This window comes from Bidens hawaiensis, unplaced genomic scaffold (genome assembly GCF_021521415.1).
Source record: "Bidens hawaiensis isolate Kalapana, Puna unplaced genomic scaffold, B.hawaiensis_p1.1 tig00042586_1, whole genome shotgun sequence".
Taxonomy (NCBI): domain Eukaryota; kingdom Viridiplantae; phylum Streptophyta; class Magnoliopsida; order Asterales; family Asteraceae; genus Bidens; species Bidens hawaiensis.
In genome coordinates, this window is record NW_027497555.1 from 28,205 (window position 1) to 52,696 (window position 24,492).

The 24,492-nt window shown below is 33.6% G+C and overlaps 2 pseudogenes across 2 annotated transcripts; both read right to left on the reverse strand.

Annotated features, from left to right (window-relative positions):
• Positions 1–3,911: 3,911 nt before the first annotated feature.
• On the reverse strand, positions 3,912–6,794 carry LOC143593729 (CASP-like protein 3A1; annotated as a pseudogene). Its single transcript, XR_013146172.1, has 3 exons — positions 6,426–6,794; positions 5,164–5,299; positions 3,912–4,124 (listed from the first exon to the last, which is right to left on the reverse strand). The product of XR_013146172.1 is annotated as a CASP-like protein 3A1 (transcript).
• Positions 6,795–12,600: 5,806 nt separating this feature from the next.
• On the reverse strand, positions 12,601–14,057 carry LOC143593726 (GATA transcription factor 12 pseudogene; annotated as a pseudogene). The gene is made up of 2 exons (XR_013146170.1): positions 13,785–14,057; positions 12,601–13,405 (listed from the first exon to the last, which is right to left on the reverse strand). The product of XR_013146170.1 is annotated as a GATA transcription factor 12 pseudogene (transcript).
• Positions 14,058–24,492: the final 10,435 nt, after the last annotated feature.

Below are 24,492 nucleotides of genomic sequence, written 5' to 3' on the forward strand. Positions count from 1 at the left end.
ACACCATGTTAAAAAAAATCAAAGGAAATAAATCAAACACAATTGTCTTTCATTAAAACAACTTAAGGTATTTCTAAATGATTCTTCACCCTAACTTCAACCCAAATGATAATCTGCACATGCGTACAAAATAATATAGTTTGTCAACACGAGGTTGAGTAATTCCTATCACTTCCCACTTAGTGAAGCCCAAGCATTACACCAGAGGAAGAGGAAGAGGAAAGATAGAAGAAGAAGAAGACTTAGGCTTTGTGAATACATAGGATCAAGGTTAAATGCATTTAGAGGTCGATAAGTTTTTCTATTAGCATTGTTTCAATTCATATTCTTCTTGTCCTCGTCTCGCTATGAAGTTTTTATTTATTTATTTATTCTTATTATTTTGTATTTTTTTATGTTATCTTTTGTTGTTTTTTTTATTATTTCTTTGATTTTGGTAGCTTACTAATGATGTACTTTTTTTTTTCTATATTGTGTTATATGTTTCTATGGTTATGATATTCTTTGTATGCCAAGGATAGTTTTTGGAGTCGGGGGTTTACTGAAGTAACCTCTCTAATCGTTGTCTTTCTGAGTTAGAGGTATGCTTGCTTGCATCTTATTTTTCTAGACTCTATTAATAGGTTTGTTGTGGACGACATATCACTGGGTATGATTGTTTATATCAAGTCGTTGGGCAATATGTAAATTTAAATATAATGAAGCGTCTAAATTCATAAATAAATATGCTAAGTGTGTTTATGATCATTTAAGTTTAGTTGTGCCATCTTCCATTTATTTTCCTCTGTCAATAGTTTTGAGACTTAATATTCTTTCTTGTTTGAAAGTTTAATATTTCATTTGCCTTGCTTGGGATGAACATATAAAAGAGGGTCAAATATATTTCTAAAAAAACCAATAAGGATACTTTTATTTTCTTTACAATTAATACCAAAACAAGTATTTCTACTTCATGTGTTGCGGCGGAACGGGTAAAATGCATTACATGTTTTGAAAGCTATCACGTTTTGCGACGGACACACGGCGAGAAGTCGGTTTGATATCGGTTCGATTCATTATGGTAAAAGTTTTGTGACAAAAGTTTCATTATCAAAGTAGATTGGCCAAAAAGTAAATATGTGAAACTAAAGTTGAGAGGCCAAAAAAATATAAGTGTAAAACTTTTATGCCAAAAGTCTAATAAGCCAAAGTTGCAATTAAAGTTGAAAGGCTGAAAAGGTAATTATAACAAAATCATAAGAAACAAAACTTTATTCTTTGTCTTTTAAATGTATATATGTAATACTTGTGCAATGTTTAGTTGTATATTATGTAGAAAGATTTGGGCATTGATGAATAGTAAATATATGAGTGATTGAGTGTAAGAAATAATGGTTTTTAATATATATATATATATAATATCATATAGTTTCATAGTTTTTTTTAAATTAATTACATATATTTTTAAAACTTCTATTTAGGTTCTAGCGTAGGGGCTGTTTAGTAGTCTTTTAATTGTTATCTTTTAACCATTCAAACTTAATGATACCTCTTAATTATTAAAAGGTTATGAATCATTAAACGGTAACCTCTTAATGATCATTAAGAGGCTACCAAACAACCTCTTAATCGTTGATACATGATATATTCATATGTTTTTAAGCTCCCGTTTTACATTTTAGTTACCCCAATCACATATCTACATTACTAATAGTGGCGGATGTAGTGCATTACAAGGGGTAGCCTCCGCTACCCCTTAACTTCTTGTCGGAAGTGTTAAAAAAAATTTAGGTCGGTTTTCATGTTTCGTTACCCCTAAAAAAAAGTAACTTGCCCCTATATGTTTTAAGCCCAACCAATTTAAAAATTTAACCCAACTAAAGCTCAAACAAAGGTGTAAAGCCCAAACCAATATAAAATAATATATGTTACACTAAAAACAAAATTGTCGGTCCTCATTTAATCAAAAACTCCAAGCCACCACCGTGACCAGACACCACTGCGCTATTGTGGGTTGCCCTCTGCCAGTCTACCCTCCTCCTCCAGTCACCTGACCAGGTGACGGGTGACCTCCACCGATCCACGCCGCAGCCGAGAAGAGGTGGTTCACAGGTTCGAACCCTCTTTCACGACTTGACCTATAGTTTCTCAATTTAGGTATTCTTCAACTTTTAACTAAAATTATAATTGTTTATATAAATCGTCAATATAGAACAATCATAAGTTTGTTAAAATTATTCCCGAAAGTTGTTGAGGTACTTGCTTTTATTAAAGAAGATGGAGAGAGTAACAACGAACTAATGCGAAAAATATTCTTAAGTATTTTAAGAGTCTTGACTTTGTGTTTTATATACACTTGTTAGACGATATTTTAGGTCTCACAAATGTTCTATCAAAACATCTTAAAAAAATCAAGACTTGTTAGAAGCGTCTAAGTTGATAAGCCGGACAAACCGAGCATTGAATAATCTAAGACAAAACCGGTTTAACAAGATGTTGGCTAGAGTGACATTTTTTGTGCAAAAACAAGATTAAGATGTTAGATATAACGAAAAGTTATGGTAATCAACGAAAACAAAAGAATATCATTACTAATCGACATCATTTTGAGGTTAAAGTTTTTAATATGTTTGGATATGCAAATTCAAGAACTTGGAAATAGATTTACTGAGGTCTCAACTAGTTTGATAGAAAATATACCCGGTTTAAATCCTTGTGATTTGTTGTCTAAGTTTAACAATCGAAGATAGTGGCATTTTCTGATATGTATCCGAATGACTTTACTAATGAAGAAAGATAGTGTATTTCGGGTGATCTTACGACCTTTTATCACACTTTAAAGGAAGATGATATATTTGCAAAATTGGGTGGAATGTGTGACCTTGCTCGTGTAATGGTGGAAACCAGAAAACACGCCACTTTTCCTGTGGTTTATCGTATATTAAAGCTAGCGTTGGCTTTATCGGTTGCAACTGCAACCGTTGAAAAATGTTTTTCTAAAAATGAAGCTTATCAAGACGGATTTGCGCAATCGAATGGGTGATGAGTATTTGAAAAATGCCTTAATTTGTGCGGTCGAAAGAGAAATGCTTGATAAAGTAAAAGAAGAGGATGTGATGGCTCGATTTCAAGCTCTCAAAAACCGAATGGGAGAACTATGCAGCCCATGTGTTTAAATTTATTTATCATCGTGTTTCTATTTTTGTTTAGTTTACATTGTATGAAACACGGTGACAAATTTTTTTTAACGTTACCCCTGACATTTGGTTCAAGATCCGCTACTGATTACCAACTATATAAAAAGTTGCAATACTTTAACCAACAAACATCTTTTTATAAACGACAAATATTAAAAAAAAAAACTAATTAATTGAAAATTTACCTAAAACTTAGTTAACGTTTACTTAAAGACAAAGTGGTTATAAATTCAAAAAGATTGGTTCAAAACATTTTGGGTAACATATAAAATTAAACATGTTGGAAAAAAAAGAACTACAAACGTGCATGACTATTTAGTCGAGCAAAATCATTTTTAAGAAATTTAGGAGAATAATCAATTTGAGTATATATTATACTGGCCAGTAGAAGTGTTAGGTGTTGCACCTATATTCATAAAGCCTGGGAATTGTTTCGTATTTTTACTTTATGTTCACTTGACGTTAGAAAAATCTTGAAATGTACAAATAAGATGGTGTACTTCCTAAACGTTGGATTTTACATACTTTAAATAAAACAAAACATATTTAATGACTACATGAACATAAAAAAGTATGGACTCAAGTTAAACAGTGCATGCATCGATATGTGATTTTATAGATAGTCTACATACGAGTTTCAATATATCCGCGACATATAAGTAGTTAACTACATAATCTAGTCTACACATAACCCTAATAGTGAAAACTCGGAAAGTAAGGGTCTTTAATTAGAACTTAATTAGCTAACCAGATGACATCAAGAACCGCTGAAATGGCAAGCAAGAAGCAGTTGAAGAATGCAAACGCAATTGAAATTGCAACACGATCACAGAAGCTATGTAACGGCTTACAAAAATTGGGTAAAGGTGGGTGTTTGATTCCTGTTCGGTTCAAGTTGGTCACACCTGTCGCAGCCGATACGGCACTCATCATTGTGTATGCAAACACCTACAGATATTTAGATTTTATAGTCATGACCGTTATATGCAAATTTATGTTAGTTGTTATGTTAGTTCTTGTATAATAATTAGAAAAGTAAATCACATTACAATATCCTAGTGTTTTATGATACCAAAGTCCAAAATGTCGCTAATTAGTTATTGGGCCAATTTTGGGTTGCTGAAGTTTTGGGCTGCAAACAAAACTAATTTTCTCCAATGGATTATGTAAATATATTTATTGCTTAAGTCACCTTTATAGAATATTAATCAAATTTTAAAAGTATTTCAATTAGGTCACTCGATTTTAAAAAGTATTCAAATTAAGTTACTTAATGTTTATAGTTTATTAAATTAAAGGTTTTAACATGTTTTTTTAACCTTTTTTTTTTGTTTCACATAGGAAATCTTTTTATCTTTTTTTGAAGTTGACGCTGAGTGGCGATGTGGATTTGATTTTTTATTTTTAAATTTTAATATAATTAATGTTTTTTAAATTTTTTAAATTTAACTACATATATTGCAAATTCCGACCCCCACATCTTATCCTCAATTTCTTCCTTGATGCACAAAAAAATCGGTGTGACTCGACTTGAAGATTTTGTGACCTGATTTGAGAAAAATATGCATGAGCAACCTAATTAAAACCATTTTGAAAGTTGGTTACTATTCTATTAGATATTTCCCACATTTTAACGCAAATAAAGGGTACACATATAACAACACAAGCTCTTTTAAATTTTAATCATCATCTTCAACTCAAAAGTCAACTTTGGTACTTCAAGCTCTATCAGAAGTTTATAACTAAATCGAGTTGACTTCAAATGGGGGCCTAATTATGTTGTTATTCTATGACATATACAATAATTGTTACCGGCAACCTCATTATTAGACCCCATCAGTATCCTGCTAACTAACAAAAAATGATAGCTTATATTGTGGGTGTTATTCTATAACTAGATGTGGGATAGATGTCTCAAACACGGTTGAATAGAATAGCACAAATATTTAAAATACAACCGTATAATTGTTATGCTATAAGCAAATACCTGATCGCTTGCAAAAATGATCCACGCATGGTTTCTAGACGAGAAGATTGACTCCTTACGTAACGCTCTTGATGATGTCATAACTAGTTGGAGAAGAGAGTGGACCGCTACAATTGCGGATACACATACCAAATACCTGTCATAATTAATTTGAATTTTTTTTATTCGCGAAAAGACAAGAATACGCATGATCACTAAATCAACATGAGTTTATGAAACTTAATCCCACACGCATTTCATTCCAAGCTTCATCACAGTTGCATGATTTGCATTTTGGTTCATAACAATCGTGCACACTCTAACTACTCATTGGTTGGTAGCTCCATAACACAAATTAAACCATTAATAGAGCTAGAAAGTAGAAAATGCATGAAGCAAATACTAACATCTAATTAGTTATTCTAATTCGTGGATAATAACCGGTTTCAAATAAGAACTCACAAACTATTTAACGTTTAAAAAAAAAGTTTTAATTGTGATACAGTAACCAAGTAACCACCTCTAATTATATTCAAGAAAAAAAAAGTAGAAGTGTTTATGTAGTTCTTTGTTTAAAAGTATTAGTTGGAATATTCTCATCCCTTTCTTATCTTTAAATCAAAAATTACATTAAAAACATTATATTTTCTCTCTTTTTTTCAATTAAATAATACTTTTTCTTACTTTTATCGTTACATTTTCTCTCTCATTCACTCGTAACCACTTTCAACAAATATTAAAAAATTATAGGAAGTGAATAGTTTTTCAAATCTACAGAATAATCACTGCATTTCTCTCTCCTCCGCCCACAGCTTCCTAAATTATTTTCTATATTATAAAAACATCACTCACTGAATAAGGTGGAAAGCATGTGAATGCTTTAGTCCATGCATTGAATAGTTATAGTCGGTGGACTTAAGCCGATTTTGACTTAAAAACTAAAACATGATTCGTATTTCTATAATATTAAATAACAAATATCATTTTTTTAATTAATGATTAACAATTTTTTAGAATAATTTATTATTTAAAAATGTATTTCTGTTATTTATATTGATATACACGTATTTTGTTATAACTAATGATATTTAGCTTATATATAATACTCAAAAATTAATTTTCTTTAAATTTATCATGTCCGAGTACTCTCCGAGTACTCCGAGTACACCCAACTCTTCAGTCAGCTGCCTAGGGTCCGTCTAGCAACTTTTACAACCTTGATATTCGGTACACAATTTTCTAGAAATTCGGTATCAGTATTTTTGGTAGAGAAAAGTACTTACTCAAAGGATCCAGAGAACGACCACTTGGAGTAAGCGAAATCTCAAACCCGTAGATCAAAACATTCGATTTCTCCGTAGCAGTAATCATTACAGCAAGTGAAACCAACGAAGCCGATACGCTAACAAGCCGTAAAACGATATGCAATGTGTTGTAGTTTCGGGAAAACTTGCCAACAGAGGTTAAGAAAACCATAGGTGCACTCATGGTGCCAGTTTCAGCCTCAGCTGCAACTTTGGTAGTGGTGGTGGTGATTGTATTGGTGGTTGTGGTTTGTACCGGCAGCTGTATGGCGGGTTCGGGTGCGGTTTTGAGGTCGGTCATCTTCTTTTGGTTATGATGGATTTGAGAGACTTGAGAGTATAAAATAATTGAAATGGAGGGAGTGAAATCAGGGGCATCCGTGACTGAACAGAAGAGTGATTGTTTTGTTTGTATTTCATGAAATATTCATTGGTTTTGTTAAAGGATTAGTTTAAATATTCATGTTAACGTTATTCGAAAAGTTATGTACAAGATCTCGAAAAGTGTTACATTTTCACACTAGCATGGTTTGGCAGGATCTGGTTGTAGGCTTGTAGCGGGTTGGCCCGGGTTGAATATCAAAGCTAAAATGTAGGGGTGAGCAATGAGCAAATCTTAACCGAATAACCGATAACTGAATAGTCATTGAACCGAATTAAACGGCAACTGAGACAAACTGATGGTTATGTTTATGGTTATTTGATTAACGAATTAACGGTAATGGTTATTTTTAAGAGTACGACATGTTTTCGTTGTGATGAGAATATATGTATATATTCATATATGTGGATTGAGTATGTATATGTGCCATTTTTTAACGAAAAATCTTGAGAATATATGTATATGTATATATTAACCTTCATGCAGTTGCCAGTTGATGATTCTTTTCCATGTTCATTTAGTTCAATTTTTGTTAACCTTTGGTTGGTTGGTTAATTAAAATTAACAAAAACCGAACCATAAATGAGCTTCAAAACCAATTAGAAAAAACCGAAGTTCGGTTATTGAAATGGTTAAGGAAATTTCATAACCAAAGTTAGCGGTTATGCTTATGCTTAAGGGTAAAAACCAAACCGAATCACAATTTGCTCACTTATGACTTTCGACCAAGAATCTAACCAGTCTTGACTCTTGACGGTTTTGATTTGGGATTTTACTTTTCATAAGACAGAGAACAACAAATTAAATCATGATCTATACATATGTATTTATCTTTAGTTAATTGGTTTATTTAAGCAAATTTTGGTTCTTTTTGATAAGTTAATACGTGAGTTTATTAAGAGACTTATTACATTATTCTCTCTAATATCCCGTTCTGTGATAGTTTTTTATCAAGAAATCCAACTTTATCTTAACCATTAATCACAGTCATACGTACTTTAACTATTGGTCTAACTTGTATCTATTGCAATTACTTACAAGTAAAACCCTTTACCTATTTCGAAAGGAATACTTTGTTAAAGACGTTCGAACGGGCCAAACAACAACAAAAGGACAATACAATTACAACGTAATTACACAAAATTAAGTTTGCACAAATCTAACCAAGAAATGTATTTGGATTTGAACCCTATACAAAACAAGTACTACCCGAGGGACTTTAAATCTTTCAAAATCTTCCTTGGGTTTGCATCTGAGCTAGAGAAATGTATCTCATTCCTTGCCTTTCAAATGCACCACCATACAATGACCAGAATATCAAGAATTATATCTTTGAGCTCATCCTTTGGAACCTGTTTATAGAGATTGAAGATATCTTGAGTAGAGAAAAGCAAGTATATGAGATTTAATTTACACCAATTACTAACGTAAAACCAAATAACCAAGGATATGCAACAAGAGGTAAAGAGGTGATCCAATGTTTCCGTTGATTCTCCACACAAAGGACACAAGAGAGAATTCAAATGAATATTCCTAGCGCTTAGAGCCGTCAAGGTTGAGATACAACCCATCTCAACTCGATAGCCTAATATATTACATTTGCTAGGGACCCCGTTTGAATTTGTATAACACACTTGGCCCATCCTCTTTAGCAAGCAAAACTTTCACGGACTTAACCAAGAAGTCCTGTGAGTCGTCACAATCCCAAATCCATTTTTCTACTGAACTAGAATGCTTAGCTTGGCTAAGAGAGTGCCCCACAAAGTTGCCATTCTCTTACTTCTTTTGTTGATCGTGGAGCTCGATTGCATCGCCACCTCCAAGTGATAGCTTGGTTTTGCTAAGAGTAACAGTCCGCAACCCTACAATTTTTTATTTCTTTTTTTTTTCAGTCTAGATAAATTAGGTAAGACATACCTTAAAGGGTCATTTGAGACCCAAATTTAGTTTCGTCTCGATACATAGATGTAACTCATTGATTGATAATAATATATACGTACAATGATGTCAAAAGCAATCTCATTTGTCTAATCAACATATACTTACACTTGAATCTAATTGAATTCACTCACATAGATGGTTAAAGGTGAAACAGGGAGATATATATGTCTTGTTGGTGAAATTAATGGAGTTAAGTGTAAATCAAGAGGACGCTGCCTTGACAATGAAAATGAAAGTTTCATTTTTCTCTGGTGACCGTTTGCAAGTTCATGTATTAACATCATATATAATCTTAAATTAATTGGCCAATTAAGATATTAGCATTGATATAATATTATTATTAGTTTTAAAACGTACATAGGAACCACTCTATATAAAATAATGCTATTATCAAACAACCGTTAAGAAAGAGTTAAAAAACTGTAAAGGAAACAAACCCACTTGTTCACCAATTGCATAAACAAATTCTATTTCTTTGAAAGTTTTGTAATAACGGGGTTTTCAACTTTGGCTAGATGAACAAGACATGCTTTCCCTCAATAATTTGGTTATTTCGAAAGCAAGTTACAAATCGCTTTATTTGTTACTTCAACGTCCCGACTACCATACCCGTCATCAACTCAACTATAAAGAGGATTTCGTCAACTGGGGCGTGTTGTCAATTAGGATGTGTGAAAGAAACTTGTTTGATTTTTAGATTTTTCTTTTTCGTCCGTAGGGATTTCTACGGCCAGAGACTGAGAGTGTTGTAGATAGACATGATACTTTTTACTAATTTACACTCTAGAATAAAAAAGATATATAATATATGCGTCAAGATTCCTTCCTATCATGTCTATATAAAAATCTTTGATCACGTACTTCCATGTATATGTATGTACATCGGATGTGCAACTGAATTAGCTCTGGTGGTGAGACTTTGCACAATATACAAGAATAACGAGATACACATGTTCAATTCCTATCCCTTTTAGGCTTTTTAATTGTTTTCAGAGGATGTGGGGTTGATAGGAGACATCATTTCATTTTTGGTAGAATGCAACTACAAATATGTTCATGTTCACCCAATCGGATATTTACCCAACCAATAATATACACCCCCACCTCTTTATTATTTTTGACACTCGCCATATAGAAAACTTAGTAGCAAGCAAATTCTTTGTAAATTAAATTGATTTCATTTGATATAAAGGAGCTCAAGCTTGAGCATTATACAACAAGACTGATTAACTCATGTAGTTTGTAAATTAAATTAATTTCATTTGATATAAAGGAGCTCAAGCTTGAGCATTATACGAGACTGACTAAAGGAGCTCAAGCTTGAGCTCAAGTTCATGAGTTTTAATTATATATGGAGCACTATATGATAAGTCATGTAGTTTTCTATGTAAAACTCATAGCACCATGATAAGTTTTTGATTAAACAATTAAAAAATAATTAATATAGTTTTCAAAATGATTTTGAAATTCAACTATGTCTTAACGAAACATGCATAGAAGATATAATAATCCTAATAGATGTTTTAAGACAAAACTTAATTGGAAAACATCTTTTGCTCTAATAAATACCCATACATATCTAAGTCATATCTCTCTCAACTTATTTATATTAAACTATTTACCTAATGCATATTTTACATTTGAGTTGTAAAAAGAATTAACAAGATTGATATCTTAATGTCATGTAAAATTTAATAAAGTTACCCCCCCCCCCCCCCCCTTTCTCGTTTTCTACAGACCGCATCCTTCTACACTATTGACAATTGAGGAATCTATAACCGTAAGGAGAATGCTCCTCTCTACAGGATGAGAACATAAAGGTGATGTGCATGTAAAAAGCCCCCGTCAATAATACTTACCAAATATGTTATTAATTTAATTTTTATAATACGTATTAACTCATTGTGATTTAAAAAAACAGTATAGGCATTGAAAATTTTCTTTAGACCATTTTTAAGCATTTAGTCTGTTTTTATTATGACTGTTTACTTTACTTATTTAACAAACTATTGATAAAGCATGACTTATGATTGCGCTTAAACCGAAACTTATAGAAGTACAAACCCATTAGACCATGTCCTCTTAAATTTTCGTTTTGAAAACAAATACAATACAACGATGTCCGAAAATAGAATAAAACGTATTGCTTCAATTCGGTTCAATTGCTTTTCAACTTTACTTTCATCTATTACATAAACAAATGACCAAAATATAAACCCTTAAAGATAAAGAAGGCTTTAAAAAAGCATGAGTGTCTCCATGCCCATATTGTATTTATTTCAAAAGATAGTAGATAAAGAATGAAGGCAAAGTGATGGGAAGAGTAAAATTCAAGAATATTTAACATGCCAAAGATCCAAAAACATGAACACTAAGGCATGGTGTTCATGTTGTAGGGCTTCACTTCTTATTCGAGATATTTCTTGATTTTGTATATATTTTTTTTTTCATTGTATAAGCTTAGGGAGTCACACAACTCAATGATAGATATATATGAAGCAAACAAATTAAAGAAAATTATTCGCACTCAATACAAAATTAAGTATTAATTAGAGTGTTGCAATACGGGCATAAACTTAGTAGTAATCATACGTACTGGAAGAGAAAAAATTGGGCGGTTAGATGTTACGTAACCGTTTTATATATAATAATACAAAGCAATCAATACGAACGTGTTATGCGATTTTAAAATATTGGATTTTGCAATTCAAAAGAGGGTAGCGGCGCAGTTTGTTGCCCGTTTGCCTTCTGTTTCGATGTAATCTAAACTATGCATATGAACTTACCATCTAAACTTTATAACGTGTTTTGTATGTCTGATTGTTTTAAAAAAAAATTAATATCCAACGTCTATGTATTTATATGCATCTATGTGTGTTGTGGAGTGTTTATACTTGTTACAGTCCTACGTTATAACATGATTTAGGATATTAAATAAATAATAATGCACGTAATAATCATTAAGATTTGATCTTAAACAAAATGATTAGAAAAGTTAAGAGCCGTGGGTCAATGGGGGCACACCGGCCCCTTAAGTCAGCGGCCCATTTATTTTTATTAAAAGTTGTACCCTTTGCTTGATTATAGTTCATTACTTGCCACTTTCCTTTCATCATACGCGATTATACTTTATTTTTTTTTTTTACCTTTTATTTCTCGAAGATGTTATTAGACTTTTTTTACATGCGAACACACTCTACCGTACACTTCACTTCTAAAATCATCACATATGCACTTCACATGATTTGAATCTAAAACCACTTGGTTAGAAGGCACACCATTTTACCACCAGAATGTCTCATCAGGAACAAAGATGTCATCAGATTATCCTTCTTCAGTTACGTAATACCGATATCAAAATCATTTCCGTACCAAAACCAAGCCCAAGAAATAGTCCCAAGCTGCTTGATTTTGTCTATCTTTAATTTAATCATGATAAAAGTGCCGTGTTTAGCAGCCAGCCCGTTTAATGGGCGTATACGTGCCATCGTTTAAGCAAATGACATGCTTAATTGAGCATGTCTTACGGTTTTAATAGTCATGTTTGACCGATTTAACAAAGCACAACACTTTTGCCAGTTCTAAGTTTCTAACTATACCTACTTGAACTTCTTGCGTTTGTTAGAAACTTACAACTATCAAAATTTCAAATGTTGTATTCTAATACTTAAAATAATTCAAGCCTGATTTTTCTAGAGATACGTTAAGATCTTGAGTAGCGAGAAACTCCCTAGGTATTTTTACCTTCTAATGATTATCTCACTAAACAGATATTTGATAAACAAATATATGACTGAAAATATAAAACCGTATCATAAAATGTCATAAAAGAATAACGTCTACAAAAATTGCAAGAGAAAAAGGGTTTAAGAAACTAATAATATGATTACACAAACTTGTATCCTCCCTCAAAGGCTGATTTTCAATATTTAATGCTAAATCGTGTCTTAAATCTTAATAAACCGACTTCAAGCTAATCTCATATCATATGCATAAAACTGGGCCCACCATGACTCTCAATCAAGCAATCATCTCCACCGTTGGATTCAATCAAAACGGAGCCCCGACTCACAAACTCATTGTGTGCATTCCAGAGCTCCTTTTGCCGTCGGATCTCCATCACTTTCCTATGAGAGTTTGAATGCTTTGCCGACACAAACGTCGGGCTGGCAGCGGGTCGGTACTCGGGTACCAACCGACCTGACTTGTAACGCACTCCACACGCGTTACATAATGTCTTGGGCCCCATGGGGCCAGTCCTCCATTGCGGTGTCTTTTCAGACCTGCAGTGCAGACATCTCATAACCGAACTCTCTTGAACCTCACGCTTCTTCAGCCGTATCATTTTCTTCGGTTTGACATGGAGGATTCGTGACGTCCAGGCGTACGGAGCGGATCGTGGTCGTTTGCTACGCGCTTTACCGGGAACGAAAACGTTGGTTTGAGATATTTGCGAGTTTATTCGGTACGGAAATGCGGGTTTCGACCCGAATTCTGGCGTGGTGCAGGAGGATGACGTGTCGGTGGCCGGAGATTTCGTCACGGCGGAAATGATTTGTAGATTCTGAACCTCCACGGTTGAGAATGACTCCTGTGTGAAGCTCGATAGCCATTCTAGATCCGCCACATCATCGTACTGTATAATTTAAGTCATATTGATTATTAATTGGAATATTCCAAATAAACTGTGTCAAGATATTGTCCGCTTTGCATTCGATTGATTGCTCATCCAAAAACTCATGGTTTTGTTTTTACCTGGCAGGCAAAACGTATTAGAGAAGGTTTACTAGCCTGGGTCGAAACCTTCTCTACCAAGACGCGTTTTGCCTGGACGAGGTCAAAACAAAACCATGAGTTTCACAATTATGAGGCAAAACGGACAACATCTTGGCAAGACTTGCTTATAAACCGAGACAAAAATAAAATTACGATTCCATTTAGTATCAGATTAGTTTCACAAATTCATTCAAAACCTAAACAAAAACGACATTACGATGCAACATAGTGTAAATTACCGGAAGACAAAGCTCAACACCGGAGAATTGCGAGTCCGAAAAGCTTCGAGAGCTAATATTACCCGCAACCGACGAGTTACAGCTATCATTAGCAGCGGTAACTGTTGAAGAATCAGCTGAACTACCGATCACATTGTCGAAAAACTCGTCGTTTAATACGACATCCTCGTGGCTAGGAAAGTCGACAAGTAAGTCATCAATGAGAAACTGACTGTTGTAAACGAAGTCAGAGTGTTTCAAGTGATCTCCGGTGAAGAAGTTTGGTTCTTCCATGGTGAGAATAAGCAGAGAGAAAGTGGGTTTGAAGAAGACAGGCGGGTGAGGGTAAAAGGATTTGAGGAGGTGAGGGTGGAGGGGTGTAAATGTAAATATGGCAAAAGAAAGTGTAAAATTTAAAGCAGCTGTTAACCTGCTCGATTAAAAAAATGTGAAGTAAATTAATGATAATAATGTAATCACACATCATCACTTGCTACTTATGTAAAGTTGCCCTCTTTACACATTTAAATTTTCCTTTCCTTTCCTTTGAGCGAAATCTATGATTAATTATTAATTATTATTATTATTATTATGTTTGTAAATGTTAAATTGAATTATATCTTTGTATAATTATGAGATACATGAAATAATTTCGAGTATTATTATATGTTTTAAGAAAATAAATTAGAGGAATTGTAAACGTAACAAATAAATGAAAAAAAAATGTTAAAAATCTAGTAGTTTTGTAAGATACAAACATTTGTAACGCACAAACATAACACTAGAAATCAGAAATATGTAAAAAAAATTGTGTACTTAATCGTTGTATAGCTATAAACTTGATGTGGGGTATAATATATACCTAAAATGGTTATATTCATGATTATCTAATAATTAAAACCTATAGAGAATGAGATATGTTTTTTCTTAAAAAAAATGGAAAGACAATCATATCCTATGTTTTTCTCACATTCAATATAATAGAAGTTATATTGTATAAAATAAGAATGTATTAATCGATTGGTAAAAATTACATTCTTCAACACTTAGGAAAGAATTTATGAAAAAAACTCTATAAAAAAAGTAAGTAATTGAAAATAGATGGATAGTCAATTAAAGGTTAGCAATAAGAAAAGGGCAAAGCATCCACCAATAGACCCACCCCCAATCTCCATGGCTTTAGGTCTACAGGTAAGCTGTAATTAATGGCCGTCATTCTTCAAAAACCAGCAATTCTTAACCTTAAACTTTACTGTTTACACCCCCTCATCAATTCAAACCTTTATACTTTCTATAAATTTTATTTTAATGTTAATAAATTCCAACTTCATTAACTTTATTTTTCTTTTGATAATTAAATTTATAATTTTGTATGTTACATACTTGCTGGTATGAAAATAAAATAGTCTATATATAAACATCATATATAATCATGCATGCAATGTAAGTTTCTAAAACACAAACTTGTAATGTATAAACGAACTTTATCGTAAAAAACTCACCTCTATCGGGAAATTTAATGTTAGTTTTAAATTGAATATCATTATGAGTCATGTATATTCGAAAGCATTTAAAGGCTAATTTTAAAAGATCATAGCATAATTATTGGATATCTCACACCAATATTTATTCTTTAATTATTGAATATTATGTTTTTAATTACTCCACCTGATATAGATGGTTTGATCTGTAACATACAAAAACCATATCCAATTTGTTTGCGACGTAAATGACACATTTTTGTTCATTATTTTCTTAAAATGCATTTTTGCTACCTACTTGTTCATTACATGCATTCTATAGCAATGCGTTGAACAAGTTTGGACCTCGCTACATCCTTGTTTGTTATCTTCATAACCGGTTAAAGTGAAGTCCATACCAAAAGCAACTGTTATTGTTTCTACATTGGGGACTTTGATATAGGTTTGTTATAAGACTTTTTCATTAATTAAGAAAAATACAAGTTAAGCCGATTCATGGTAATGATATTATTTAGTAAATTAAGATGTGACAATTAATTGATTTTACCTTATTTATTGTAAAAGTTGGATTACTATAAAAAAATGTGAATCTTGAAGTAGAAAAATGTGTACTTACTTACCCCCACTATTAAGCATGTTATAACAATTGGGCACGTTGGAGCACGACGGTACCAGCTCCCCCATCGTTGGCATTTTTGGTCTTCACCACTAAATCCATTCAAACTAATATAATTTAAGTATCAGTCAAATTATTATTTTATCTATACTATGTTAATTTTTATATACAATTTAATTAGATAAATATGTAAACTTTTATTTGTCAACCGCATTATACCGTATGCTTATATTATTTAAGTAAATAAATCCTTGTGATTATAACATTTTAATCCGTATTAACTTTTATTTTTCAAGCAACATATATATTAGAGCATACGAGTCACGAATTAATATCATAGATCTATTTGAAGAGTAATCCTAAGTCAAACACATCAAGAGCGTCAAGCTCCATAAATGCAACATTTAAGATCACCCGCACTGACTATTCCCAAATACATAAGGAACATCAAGTTTCTAATAAACGTTGCGAACCATGTATGGTCCGGTCCATACAAGGATATAGTTATAATTTGACAAACATAAGACAGGCAATATGACTTGACTGCATCCGTGGTGCATTAAGTACTTAACAAAAGAAAATATCGACAACCACAGAGAATATCTAGATGGTCTAGTATGATGTATTACTCTTCCAAAAAGAATCACCAGTACGACCAAAACGACTTAATGCTACCTGTACTATACACATATTAATTACTTCTCATTGTTAATACCTTAGACCAAAAGGTAGGGGTCGGGTCACATGAAAAACCTCTCACTCAGTGTTACTTTATCTATGACTAGGTTAGAGGTTATTGCTTTGTGTTGGTCAATGTTTACTTGATTCATCACCGTCGCTAAGTTTTTAAGCCTGACTTGAAGATCACTAGTGTGACCAATATCTAACTAATTTGCATATCATTTGTGTCATATTTCATCATCATCATCATCGTACTCAGTATATCCCACAAATAGCAATGCTATGGTAGGGTCTGAGGAGGGTAAGATGTAGACAGCTTTACCTCTATCCCATAGAGATAGAGAGGCTGCTTCCGGTGAGACCCCCGGCTCGATAGTAGTTTTGCATCAAGCCTTGGACATAAGGCACATATCACTCAATCATCGGGACACCGGCTGATCGGTGCATGTGCCCTTATTTTTCGGCTATTAACGCCACCACATGATGCCTGATTAACCTTCCGCCACTTTTAACGTTATTTTCACGAGATTAGTAAAATAACGTCAAAATTAGTGCAATTTTACTTTTGCCCACCCGAGGGTTCACACATATATACATTATATGCGCGCACCGCAAGCAGGGCGTTTGTGTCATATTTCATGTAAATTAATATTGATAATTATAAAACTATTAAATGATATAAATCAATTAAATTTATGAAAAGCCAAAAATCTTTATATTTATTGACAGTGGCAGATCTAGAACATAATCCTAGGGGCAGCGCAAAATTTTTTTTGATCGTACAATCTTTTTACCCGTTTTGCGCGTATTGGTAGCCGGTTCGCATTTTGCGCATATGGGAGCCCGGTAACGCGTTTCGCACTTCCCCAGCCTGGTTACGCGCTGCATGTACCGGCATTAATTAAATTACCTGTTTCGTGTGTACTGGCGCCCAGCTACCAGTTTCGGGGGTTTGGTAATGCATTTCGAATGTACCGGCGCCCGGTAACGTGTTTCGCTCATACAACCACCTTGTTATGCGTTTCACGCATCCCGGGCCTAGTTTAGCAGTACGCACGTCTCCACGCCCGTTCACCTGTTTAGCGCATGTGGGCGCCTGGTTATGCGTTTTGTACCGGCGCACAGTAACCCGTTTCATGCCTAACTTCACCCGATTATTTAAGTTAGGGTTTTAAGTTTTAATTAAATGGTAGGCTTTAAATCATCTTGCGCTTTTAAAACTTTAAAAGGTAAAGTTTTGGGCATATGGGAGCCCGGTAACGCGTTTCGCACTTCCCCAGCCTGGTTACGCGCTGCATGTACCGGCATTAATTAAATTACCTGTTTCGTGTGTACTGGCGCCCAGCTACCAGTTTCGGGGGTTTGGTAATGCATTTCGAATGTACCGGCGCCCGGTAACGTGTTTCGCTCATACAACCACCTTGTTATGCGTTTCACGCATCCCGGGCCTAGTTTAGCAGTACGCACGTCTCCACGCCCGTTCACCTGTTTAGCGCATGTGGGCGCCTGGTTATGCGTTTTGTACCGGCGCACAGTAACCCGTTTCATGCCTATCTTCACCCGATTATTTAAGTTAGGGTTTTAAGTTTTAATTAAATGGTAGGCTTTAAATCATCTTGCGCTTTTAAAACTTTAAAAGGTAAAGTTTTGGGCTTTTCAAAATATTTGAGGGGTAGCGTAATATAATTTTCAGGGGTAACATAATGTATAAAACGTAAAAATTCTCACTTCGCCAGAAAAGTTGAGGGGTAGTGGGTGCTACCCCTCCTTATAAGCTAGGTCCGCCCATGTTCATTGATAAATAATGTAAAAATAAAAAAGTACGATGATTTTTATTATTATCTTAATCTTAAATATATATAAACGAAAGCACCCTACATTCTCTCAAGCTACCAGATTGCTTTATTTGTAAATGAAGGTTTCTCATGTATTTGACCCGAATTCACGGGTATGTGTCTCACCAAACCCATATGGCCCTTAAACGGGTTATAAAATCTCATTAAATTAAAAGTTAATCTCACCAAATATTTTGTATAAAAATTCTATAAAATAGGGATATTCTAAAATTTAATATCATATTATTTTTAAAAAAAAGATATTATTTATAATTAAGAAAAATTTATATAGTAAAAAAAATAAGCAGATCATGGGTCTCACCAAACCCAAATAAATTTTAAACCAGGTTATAACATCTTATTTATTTGTAAAACCTTTTCATTATCAAATTCTAAGTATACTATTAACTTTTTTTTACAGTAAATAAAACTAAAATACAAAAAATATATATAAATATCATAAACGAATAATGTAAAAAACTCCATAATATTGGGCAAGGTTGTAAAAGTCGTTAGGCGGTCAACTGAGGAGTTGCGAGTACTCGGGAGTAGTCGGGGATTACTCGGAAAATACGTACGGAGTACTCGGCCGAGACGGGGAGTACTCGATTTAGGTGGGGAGTAATCGGGGAGTACTCGGCCGCCTACTCGAGAGTTTTACAACATTGATATTGGGGATAAAAACTAGTGTGTTATAAAAATGAATTTATTATAGTGGATTTTAGTTTTACTTGTGAATGATAGTGGTGTGGGACTAAGCACGTGAGACAGTTGAGGAGTGATTGTCAGCCATCATGTGAGATTGCTAACTCTATTATTGCAATTGATTAGTTTTATTTTTGTTTTTTAATTTGTATTATTGTTAATTTAAATTCCGATCCCGACGAGATAAAAAAACATAAATTAAATGCACGTATGTACGTATAGACACAAGACAAATTATTACATGAAAAAATATAATATAATTTAGAGTTTTAGACTCAATATAATTGTATTTAATGCTAATGGTTATGGTTCATGCATGGCCATTGGGGATGCTGACGTGCAGGACCGTCTACGAGAGCTGGTAAGTTTTTTTGGTCCAAATGCAGAAAAGAAAAAATTGAGCCTTAAGTAAAAGGGGTTTATTGTTGTGTTTATACAATTTAATTTTTAAATGAACTTACTTGGTTACGATTTGAGTTGTTTAAAAAACTTTTTGTATAAAAATAAGTTTAAACATGTTTTAAGTGAGGCTAGAATTCACAACTTTTTGATTGATAGTATTACTTTTTCGCCACTAGACCAAACTAGTGGTTGCGTAATTGAGTTTCAACATTAAATATACATATTGTTTTTCATAAAAATATATATAATTTAAAAAAAAAAATCGAGCCTAGCATGGTGTCAAGCCGGGGCCGTTGACCACCATGCCCTCCTTGAGAGCCGGCCTTACTGATGTGGCGTCAATGACACCCTTAGAATTCCATGTTGTCTCTCCCTGGTCACTAGTGACGGGGAGCCAATGACCACCCTCACGCTGGTCATTGCCCCTCTCATCCAATCAGCTTTTTTTTTCTTTTTTTTCATTTACTTTTGTTCTTAAATAATATAAATAAATGAAATGGTAAAGAATGATAGAGAATAAGGTATAAAATAGGTTGAATGGTGGTACTGAATTATAAAAGAAAACCTGAAATGACGTTGATATGACAAATGATGGAGAATGAGAATAATGACCGATATAACACATAGGTTAGTATAAGTCATGTGAATACACAAACATCTTTGATAATAAAATTTACACCAGCATTGACGATTGCTATCTATAGCAACATTGTCGCCATTCAGTGATGGTCCAATGAACCTGATAACTTTTTTTTTTCGGTGTCACTAGTTTTTGTAATTAAAATATCTATCACTTGATTTACTGATACATTGGGACAGGTCGGCCCCAATCAAACTCAAGTAGAAATTATCTGAAAGGCTCACAACATTTAGGCATAATGAGCAGAAATCTCACTCGCCGACCTCAACGACGAGCAAACACTCGAGCGTGAGAGCAAGGGATCACTGAACGAATGGACGAGCTCAAAGGGGGGAGGAGAGAGGGGGAAAGAGCCATGTTTTCAGAGAAGTGGTGGTCCGAATCTTATCTGAACTGTGAGAATAACTAAGTCGTGTCATATCCCATATTGTCATAAGTAATATCTATTATCAAATAAATAATAAAACATTAAAAATAAAAAAAATAAAAACAACAAAATATCACAAGTATAAAGTTCATTTTCATAATAGAGACATCAAATAATCGAGGTTAAAGTATCTCATAAGAAATTTAAAAGAGGTTTGTATTTCAATATGTATCTAGCATGTTATACACACATATTATAGAATGAGATGCTTTTGATTATATTTTCCTTATTTACTCTTTTGTATTTGTTTATAAACCTTTGCCTATTTTCATTTTGGAATGAGATTACAAAACAAAACCTATTAAATTATTTACATATGGTGTGCTTTATTTTAAGTTGATGCAACTAGATTTGAGGTTTGTTGAGCCAAAATGGAAGTAAATCAAGTTGTTAAGAAAAACACATATGCTGTAACACCTCAAAGATTTTATTTCATAACCAAGGCTTTGGATTGATTGCGTAAATATAAACTTACTAGCTTTTGAACATGCGTATTACAAAGGATTTGTCTAATGAAAAAAAAAATCCGTTATTTGAAATAAAGAAACAAAAAATAAAAGTAAAAAAGAAATGAAATATATAGCAAAAAAAAAGTTTAGAATCTCAAATTTATAAATTTGAAAAAATCTTTTTATATACAGCATTTGTTGTTTTATCGCAAGTTTTCTACTTGTTTGATCTTTAATCAATATTTTACTTTTAATTTCCTGACAATTTTATAACATAATTGCTAAAATGGTTTTGATTGATGACCCTTGGATAAATAGGATGAATGAAATGAGGGATTAGAAAATTAGAAGGAAAAATTATGCTAGAACTGAATGTGGAATTAACACTTAAGCCTTATTATTATACTTTATTATAGAAGACTAAGATAAAATATGATGATGAAGTTAAGGCTAAAAAATGTGTAAACATCGTGTTTTGCCCTAACAAATGTGGATACCCCCATCTGGGCAGCCACCTTTACATACATATTCATCTTCATAACTTTAGAGAGAGAAAGAAAGATAGAGAAAGGAAACGATAAAACACCTAGCATCGTCTGTTCTATATGCTCACCGAGAAAGGATCAAGAGCGGTGGTCGATTATTGATGGAGAGAGCATTTTGTGGCTTCCGGTCACCAGTTTTACCACCATCAAAGATCGAACTCGGTTGTAACAAGAAAAGAAAAAAAAATTATGTTCTTTTTTATGCATGCTAACATCAAATTAGGCTTGAAACGATGTTATTCGAAGGTTTTGATGAGTTTCGAACAATAAAGTCATGACTCATGATATTGGCATGCTTTGATCGAGCTGAAGAAGAGTCGCCATTCAAGGAGCAAGCAAAAGTATGGGTCACGCGAAAGTATATGCTGCATGAATGACATTCCATGTGAACGTATGGTTAGGCGAAAATTCTTGAACTTTCGGATGGTGGATTACAAAAAAACCCTTAACTTTCGTACGAAAGAATCACTCGACAGTCCATACTTTCAGGTGATAGACCACACAAAAGTTGATAGTTATGGGCCACCAGATGTATGTGAAACCTTGATCCATTTCACATGTGAACTTTGATCAGTTTATTCAAGTGTTCTAAGCGGGACAATATCATTAAGACTCTTGTTTGCTTGAAGCCATGGTTGAACAAACCAGCCCTGGAAGTCCTTAATAACCTACTCTGGGTTGGTGCTTAATGATAAAGAAGCCGCTAAAGTTTTATGAAGTCAATGCACTAGTCCGTCCAATTATGGAAACAATGTTTGGTCCAATTATAATTACATCAAGTTAAGTGTAGTTCGTTGTGGGAGCTCAATAGGAAGAAATGACATTGTGGTGAAGAGTACCCTAGCCGAATGTAACACCCACAAAATTTTGGTTCAAATTTGACAAGTTTATAAAGTAAAAGGACTAAAAATATTTATGAGATAAATAATGGGAAAAGTAAAGTAAAGAAATAAAGACATGTTTATGTTAAGAAAATAAGTATGAAAACTCTATCCCACATGGAAAGTAGGATAAAAATGAAATCACTTTATAAGGAATGAATTTTCCATGATAATGTTCTTGTCTGGCCAACCACTCTCACTAGTCCTAGTGACACACACGGGCACGGGCTCGGGAGAAGGGCGATGGGCGCAATGTGGCTCTTTGATGGCGCACTTTGTATGCTTGCATCGCCGACTTTGTATTTTTGGATGATGAGACAAAATCAAAATATGGCAAATTACCAAAAGTTCAGGGACTAAAAATGAACAGATTCGAAGTTTTGCATCTACGCGAAGATTTGTATTTTTTGACGATGAGACGAAATCAAAATATGGCAAATTACCAAAAGTTCAGGGACTAAAAATGAACAGATTCGGAGTTTTGCATCTTCACGATATGCGAAGAATCCAAGCTGCATCTTCGCGATACGCAAAGTTGCAGGACACGTCACGGGACACGTGTCACCATGCGTGACACGTGGCAGGCCTAGGTGACACGTGGCAAGCCTACGCGGTGACTCAGTGAAGCTAGTGCATCTTCGCGATACGCGTAGCAGCTTCTATAAATAGATCGGCCATGGGTGTTGCTCATGCATCCCTCACACCTCAAAACACACTCTTTACCTCGAAAACCATGCCATAGCCCCGACAATTCCGACGCATTAATTGTCTAGAAGTACGTGCAAGTAGGAGTACCGCCCACGTGAAGTTTTAGAGTTTCATATAAGCAAGCCATACGAGGTAGAGGGTTCTGCCTGATTATTTTATTATATTATATATGGCTTAGACCCTAGTTGGGGGTATAGTCTAAACCTTGATCAGATAATAAGTGAAATGTAACTTTCATAAGATAAGGTTATGAATAAAGTATTATTCTTTATTATAAATATATTTCTTATGAATAAAGAAATGGGATATATATATACGTTTCTTTATGATAAAGAAACGTAGTATATATATGTTTTATAAAAGAAATGAATGTCAAGGTAAAGGTTATGCAAGTGGACTAAGGGTCAAAAGCTAGATTATAGATCTAGTTATTTATGAAATATTATTCTTATACTATAGGTCGGAGATAAAGAACAGGCATTTGTTAGTGAGATACATAGATATCACAAAAGGTGAATACATCCAAACCTTTTTATAGTATGAAATGTTTTATGATGTGAATACATCTATGTACTGTCTTTTTGAAAAAATATTTACTCTTATAAACTATGGACTGTTATCCATATGTAAAGAGTTATGAAAGTATTTGCATGAGGGTTGGTTCAAATCCTTTAAAAACGTTTTGATACAAGGTAGTACTAAACACTCAGGCTAAAATACATTTGTCTGGATCCATACATATATGATTTGTAGTGGGCACACTACAAACATACTGACCATGAGGCAAGTGACTGTCTATAGGGCGAGTGAAGTCCGATTATGTGGTCTATTGGTATTTTTAGTTCCGATGAGATGGGATGAGGCCCACTGAGTCGTTGAACACTATTGTTGTTGTATCATAACGAATGTGATATTGTATATGATTTATGTTATGACAAATTTTGAAAACATTTTATTGAGTCAGCGTTATTCACCAGCACATAGTTGATGTATTTTCCCCACATTTCAGGGAAACAGTAAATGTTAGAACAGGCAAGCAAGACAGATTAGAAGATTGGGAACATAGTCATTAGAGGTGATCTGATGACTAAGTTATTTTATTTAAAATATTATGAAAAATCATATTTTAAAATGACAGGTATTTGAAATATCGAAACGGGTATTAAATTCTCGAAATTTCAATATAATGATAGTTTATTCAAAAGACTTCCGCTAAAAGAATGTAACGCTGATATATTTACAAAACAGGTACCAACTATTGGTCATACGCCTAGACCCTAGGTCAGGGTGTGACACCGAATATTGGCATCCCATGTTTAAGATTTTATTATCATGCAATTATGTTTATGTTAAGAATTT